At 38.1% G+C, this 7,658-nt stretch overlaps 1 protein-coding gene across 1 annotated transcript in view; it reads right to left on the minus strand.

Moving 5' to 3' along the window:
• Window positions 1-7,658, minus strand: part of UVRAG (UV radiation resistance associated) — a 463,865-nt gene that overhangs the window by 455,489 nt on the left and 718 nt on the right. The gene's annotated exons all lie outside the window — the stretch shown is intronic.

Consider the following 7,658-nt stretch of genomic DNA (forward strand, 5'->3'; position numbering starts at 1 on the left):
GTCACAGATTAAAAAAAAAATGGGGGTTCCTTATTGCTCCTGAGATTAAATACAAACTCTCATTTGGAATTTAAAGGTCCTTCCAATCAGGCTCCAGCCTCCTTCCAAAGGCTGGTTAAACATTACTCCTTCATCCACTCTCTAAGTTCCAACTAAAAAGGCCTGATTGCTATTCTTTGTAGACATATTCCATCCCCAGTCTCTTGTGTTTTTACACAGGCTGTCCCTCATGACTCCTTACCTCCACTTCTTGGAATCCCAAGGTCTCTCCAAGACTCATTTCAAGTGCCACCTCCAAGAGGCCTTAGGATCCTGATTCCCCTAGGTTGTTGATGAACCATCACCATTCCACCTAAAATTAGGATCACAGCTATACAGTTGGAAGGGACCTCAGAAATCATGCAATCTAATCCTCATGTTCCACAGATGAGGAAACTTACTTTTTAATTTTTATATAACATGAAAATGTTCAGTCTCCCGGTAAAATGTAAGCTCTTGAAGACAGGAGTGGTCTTTTCATCCCCAGTCTAGCATAGTACCTGACACACAATAGGTTCCATGAATTTAACTGGATTCTAGTCTAAAACCTGCAGAGATATGATGCTAAGAAATAAAGTACAGGTATAGATTTAATAAGCTTGTCATAATTATCATATATGATTAAAGACCAGGAATTGATAGACCAGAGTTATAGTCCCAGCTGCACCATTTGTTACAAGGCTTTTGGCAAGCCACTTAACTATACCTTACATTTACATAACACAATGCAGTTTACAAAAATTATTTCATAATTAAGTCTTAAATTTGAATCCCAGCTACATTACTATGCCATATTTAGCCTCAGTTTCCCCATATGTAAACAGAGGGGGCTGAACTAAATAATCAAGTGCAAGGTCTCTTCATTCTAAACATCTATGAATCTACTCTAACTCACTTGATCTTCACAACAATCCTACATGGTAGGCAAGGAAGAGATTATTGCCTGAGTACTCATCTATGTAATAATCAGATTAGATCAGAAGTTCTTAACCTTAATCTATGAACTGTAATCTTAATCTTAATCTGTGAACTTGTTTTACAATATTTTGATAATTATATTTCAATGTAACTTGTGAACTTGTTTACAATATTTTGATAATTATATTTTAATATAACTGAGTTCTTTTGTAATTCTATATATTTCATCTTATGCATTTTAAAACATTATTCTGAAAAAGGGGCTATAGGCTTCACCCAACAGCCACAACACAAAAAAAGTTTAAAACCCCTGAATTAGATGATCTCTAAAGTCTTTTCCCATTCTAAATTCTTTAACTTGGTGCATACATGTACCCTTCTCAAAGGAAGTTGTAAACAAAGTTATTTGACACTAGTGCATAAAGGAGTAATGCTGCTATAAGGAGGGCCCAATTTCAAGCTTTCAATTTTCTATATGTTCTTCTGTCCCTCCAATCTAACACAGCAATGCAATTACTAAATACAGCAATTTGAAAGAAACTTCACTCACATATTATGGAAGAGGTTTTATACCCTTCTCTTGAAATAACCTAAAGTATTTCTAATTAACATCTCAATTTACATGCTACTTAAAATAGGAGGTATCTCAAATATGTTTTTTCTCTTCAGTTCTTTTATAAAAGTAAGAAAAGTCTATTTGGAAACCAGTTAAGAAAACTTTTTCATCTTCCCACATCCTTAAGGTTCAACTGATTCATTTCAATTCTGCACTTATTCTATTTCAGGCAGTTTCACTTCTTAGTTTCATGCTATATAGTCTGAGTTGTGACCCTGCTAGAGAAAAATGTTAATATATGAACCAAATATCAAGTTATCTTTTCCTCTTAAAAAAAATGAAAATCATTTTCACGTGAAATACAATGTAACTGACCAAAAGACCAAATCTAACTGGCGCCACTATCTGGGACAAACCTGCTTGCCAAGGAAAAATAATAATACTAAGATGCCAGTGCCACCTTTAATTTTCTGAAGGTTCCTAAATGCCTGTATTCACTTTCTCTTGCTTGTTACTAACAAGAGCTAAAGAAATTTAAAACAGAAACATCTTCATTAGTCACAAGCATATCCCAAATAAGTTTACCTTGACCATAAAACTACACAACCACCTCATCAAAACATTAGAAACCAAGTCCAATCTAACATCACTAAACTCTCCTATAACAGTAAGATTAATCCTTCTGGCAGCACCGAGATCTAGTTCTTTCCTCATTCCTACTTGTGCTCAGTCATTACCTTTTCATCATGTATCTTTCATCTCTCTCCCTCGACTAACTAGTGCCTATCTGTCTTAAAACTTATTTAATATTAGCCATACCCTAGCCTAGAATAAGTCTTCCTTTGATCTGTCTAACCATACAGAAATGTTTCCATGTCTCCCCTCTACTTTTCATATAGTTGTCTTTAGTCAGTCAGTACAATCAATATCTCTTTCCTCAGGACATGCTGTTTAATCCCTTGTGACCTGATTTCCTCCCAACCACCTTACTGAAACTAATCAAAGGCCATCACCAAATTCCTAATACCTAAATGCAACAAGCAGGTTTTTTTTCCTACCAGTTTTCATCCCCTTTGACCTTTCTAGTGCTTCTAACTCATTAAATACTCCCCTACTATGATCATCTTTCCCCTCTTGGCTTCAGAGACACTACATTCATCCAACTTCTTTACATAGATGTTCCCCAGCATTCTGTCTTTGGCATTCTTATTTTCGCTCTACACTTTCCCTTAGCAATCTCATTTACTCCTATGGCTTCAACTACCATTTCCATGTACCTGACTCCCTAATCTTTATCAAAACTAACCCTAACTTAACCTCTCCCTTCTTGACATGACTCTGCTCCTTCCATGTCTCTCGACAATTCCAATACCAAAATCAACGATATCCCATATCAAATTACCTACAGAACTTGTCCAAAATGATGTTCCATCAGCACCACAAAATGAAAATATCTATAACTATATCATCTAATCCGGTCTACACCTACACTCCTTTTTTTAACCTATTTCTCTCTGTAGCACCACTATTCACTGAGTTTTCCACATACAAAACCTTAACTCCGACTCTTTTCTCACCCCTACCCTCTCATATCCAATTAATCAATCAACAAGACATTTATTAAGCACCTACTATGCACCATGCCTGCAATGTGCACAGTGCTGAAGATACAAAGAATGAAACAATCCCCACTCCAAGGAAACATGCATTCTAATAGGGGAGACAAGCACACAAACAAGTGCATAACAAGCAAACACAAAGGAAATAAATACACAGTAGTGAGGAAGGAAAAGTTTTAATATCTGCAGGGAAGAGAAGGTCAGGAAAGATATGTAAAAAGTAATGCTTGAGCTATGTCTTGAAGGAAGAGAAATTCTATGAGGCAGAAGTAAGATGGGAATGCATTCCAGCCAGAGCAAAGGCATGCTGATGGGAGATGAAATGTCATGTATGAGAAATAGAAGAAAAAACTGGTTTAACTAGATCTCAGGATATGGGAAAGGAAATAGAAATTCTCACTGGAAAAATAGTTTAGGGTCAGGTTCTAAAAGGCTTTAAAAAGCTAAATAAAGATATTTATATGTTTATTAAAGAGGCAGTAGGGAATTATTGCAGTCTATTGAGTAGCGGAGTAACTGTCAGATATATGCTTAAAGAAAATCACTTGAGCAGACAGTTACTAAGTCCTATGAATTATAAACTCACAATCTTTCTCAAATTCCTCTCCTGTTTATTCCCACTGCCATCACTAATACAGGCCTTCATTACCATCCACCTATATACAATGACAAAAAAACCCCCAACAAGCCTTTCCAACTTCACTCTGTCCTCCACAATCAGGCTGTGTCACTCCCTTCCTTTAAAACCTTCAGAAACTCTCTAGGGAGTAAAATCCATATCCTGTTGCCTTGCATTCAGGGTCCTCCACAATGTGGTGACATCCTACCTTTCTGGCCTTACATCACTTTACTGTCCTTCATGAACTCTGAGCTCCAACCAAAATGGACTAATTACCCAAATAGGCTTTGTCCTTCCCTACTTCCATGTCTTGTCTCATGCTTCCTTTGATGCCAGGAACATCCTCTCTCCCACTCTACACCTCCCATTAGAACTATCTAAAAGTGGAAATTATCTGTGTTTGTATCTTATCCCTCTCCATTATACTGTAAGCTTCATGAGTACACGTATAAGTTTTAATGTTTACTTAGCACCACGTTATTCACACAATTGCCTATTTAGAATTGGACCCTGTAACACTGTTTTTGCCATGTTTTTGCAGAACCAATTAATGATATTAGGCAGGGTATTATTACATGCCCACAATATATTAAAAGTCATATTATTCCTCACACTGCAGTGGACTTCAGTGGCAAAAGTATAACTTAACAAATTATTAACTTCAGCATCTATGGATTAACAGCAAGATTTGGACAAGAAAGACAAAAGCAAAAACGGTTTGTTATTAGTGAGGTGTCCTCCATCAAAACTGTACTGGGCAGGGAAGATGGGAGGAGGAGGAGCCCTGAGCCAGAAGACCTTGGTTTCCAATCCTCGCTCTGCCACTGACATGCAGTGAGACTGTGGGTAAGTTTCCCTTTCCAGCTCCAAGCCTCTCTCTCCAACTGTTTTCTCAGTACCTCCTTATGCAATTATCTATTATAGTTATGAGAATATGGTGAAATCCCCACCCACACACACATTGTAAGTTCCATAAAAGAAGGGCATTGTCTTATATGAACTTGGTATCTTTTTCAGCCTTGCACAGCCCTCTGCACAAAGCAGGCACTTGACAAATGACTGGTTAACTGAATTACCCTACCTACACTGAAAAAAAGCACTTTTACAAATTTTAAAGTGTTGTACAAATGTAGGATATTCTTTTGTTAATTTGTTTTTGCCTGGACCTGAGAAGTTCCTAGAGGATCTACCAAGGCCTATGGGCACCTTTTCTGCAACTTAGCCTTAGAAAGTTGCCTGGGACACTAACAGGTGGTCACTTAGACAGTGTGCGTCAGGGCGTCTGGAACTAGCAGACCAACTCTCTACTTATTATGAACAATGCCTCTAATGTATAGAAAGAAAGAAAAGTTAATTTTAAGTCACAAGACCTGGGTTCACTTCCCAGTTCTGCCATTAACTGTGTGACCACTGACAAGTCATTTTAGAGGTTAACTTTCTTTTATTCCACTGTAGAATGGGAACAATAATACTTGGACTGGCTATTTCACATGTCTGTAGCAAGGAAAGTGCTTTGTCAAGTGAAAATATCATACAAATATGAGCTATTATTAGTAGTGACTAAAAGTTAGCAAATTGTTTTGTATTTCTAGTATATATTTTCATCACCTTCAACTCTAACGTGCTCAAAGGTAGTTCAAATATTCACTGAAGCCCACCACTTTACTGACTGTCAAAAGATATGAGACAGGGCAGCTAGCTGGAGCAACAGATAGAGCACCGGCTCTTGAGTCAGGAGGACTGAGTTTAAATCCAGCCTCAAATACATAACAATAGCTGTATGACCCTGGGCAAGTCACTTAACCCCATTGCCTACCCAAAAAAAAAAAAAAAGATATGAGACTCATCTCTGCTATTAAGAAATTTAGCTCTTCACCTAGTTCTGTACATAGTGGGTTCTCCAATTTAGTTAGCTGGCATTTTTCTTTCCTGAATAAAGAGGAAGGAGGTTCAGAGGAAAAGTTCTCAGCTGAGCTTTTAGGAATATGTGAAAAGACACAGAAATTCATCACTTCTAGGTTCCCACCTCGAAGGATGTGAAAAACATTCATTATGATTTCTTTTATAATATAATAATTTATTATGTCAATATAACTTTAAAATGCTTACAACCACTGATTAATTATAAACCTAATCCAAAAATTTCCAAGTATAAACAATCTCCACAATTTCAAATCAGGCACTCATACATAATCTGAGTATAGGTAAGACCATATCCCACTACAACAAAAGGCCAAGAATGAGTAGTTCCATTACAGGGAAGCATGGAACTTTAGAGCTGAAAGGTACCTTGGAGATTAGCCCCTAGGTTTTACACATCCAGGACAATAAAGAGGACACAACTTGAAGGCAGAAGACCTAATAATTGTGAAGAAATTCAATTCTCCCTCCTCATTTTCCAGCATTCCTGTAGGCAAGTCACCCAACTTCGAGGAGTCTGGGTCTCTCTATCTGAATTTGAACCAGAAAAAAGCAAGGACTTTTGTAAACTCAAGAAGATAGCAAGGAAAATATTACTGACTAAAACACATGTTTAAAACTTAAGTCTTTGTAATGGATAGAAAAGTTTAAAGATTAATATTGTCTTTTAATCAGACATCACATTTTAATCTACACATTTTTTAAAAATCGCACACAAACAGGCAGGTTTAAAATCAAGCATCACCTCTTAGGTATCAAATTCAATACTCTTTCTGTCAGCACAAAAAGAATGAGGCCCTGGCTGTGGGTGGGCAGAGAACCAGAGAAGCAATACCTTTTTAAAGGTGTCTCATACCAAACCTAGAAACCTAAGCATTCCAACCCACATGGTGAGCCATGTTTGCTTTCCAGCACACTAAGAAAAAGCCAAGAGCAAAGAACTCATGGAGTCTTCACCATAGCCATCCAAAACATTCCAAAAGGATAACATCTAAGGAAGATGCTATAGCCATTCTCAGTGTCTGTATGGCATTCAACACTTTGCTAAGATCGCGAGAACTTGACCAATACAAAAAACAGCCAAAAATCACAGAATATCATTTGCAAGAACTTCAGAAACCCTCAAAACCCAGTCTAATTTGTTTGGAGAGTCCCTTGTAACAATCCAAAAGTGAAACTTAATAGTTTTCAGGAAGATCTTCTAGGTTGTGAACCAATGTTCTCTTTCCCTTTCTCTCTCCCTTACCTCACCACAAACCTCAAAGCTCCCCCCCATCCTAAACCTTCTTGGCCAACTTTCTCCAAGTTTCCTTATTATCCTACTCTGAGTTTTCCTTCATTCCCAAGCTCCTCACCACCATAAAAAGCACAGCTGACAACTTTCACCAATCCCTTCCCCTAAGGATCTTGAAGCTGGAAAAGCCCTTCTAAATCATTCAGTCCCACACCTCCTCACCTTACAAATGAGAGAATGAAGGCAGACCGAGGCTGAGTGACTTGCCCAAGGTCAGAGTGCTTAACAAGCCAGCAGAGAGTGGGCTCTTCTGACTTCAAATCCAAAGCTCTCTCACTATGTAAAGCAAAGTGCCATGTAACAGTTAAAGATTGCTATTTTACACCAAGCTGCCTTCCTCACACCCTGGAAGTCTTCACCACCTCTTTCATTTCATTCCTTCTTTATGCTCTTAAGTACCACTTGGAATCCTTAAATAATGGGAATGAGGAGGGAAAGGGGTCACTCTAAGAGGACTGAAACCCAGAGGAGGGGGGAATGACCCAGAAGCTGTGAAGAAAGCGATGAAGTCACATTCAACAGTGGACTCTGAGATAAGGAGGAGGTGATTCTGAGTCCTCCAGAGGGAGAAGTGGTCTCTAAAGAACACCACCACCACCACGACCATCACCATCCCACCACCCTGAAGTATCCAAGGAAGAAGTGCGTACACACACGTACACACACAACACACACACACACACACAAACACAC

This window comes from Vombatus ursinus, unplaced genomic scaffold, assembly GCF_900497805.2.
Source record: "Vombatus ursinus unplaced genomic scaffold, bare-nosed wombat genome assembly UNPS02005659.1, whole genome shotgun sequence".
Classification (NCBI taxonomy): Eukaryota; Metazoa; Chordata; class Mammalia; order Diprotodontia; family Vombatidae; genus Vombatus; species Vombatus ursinus.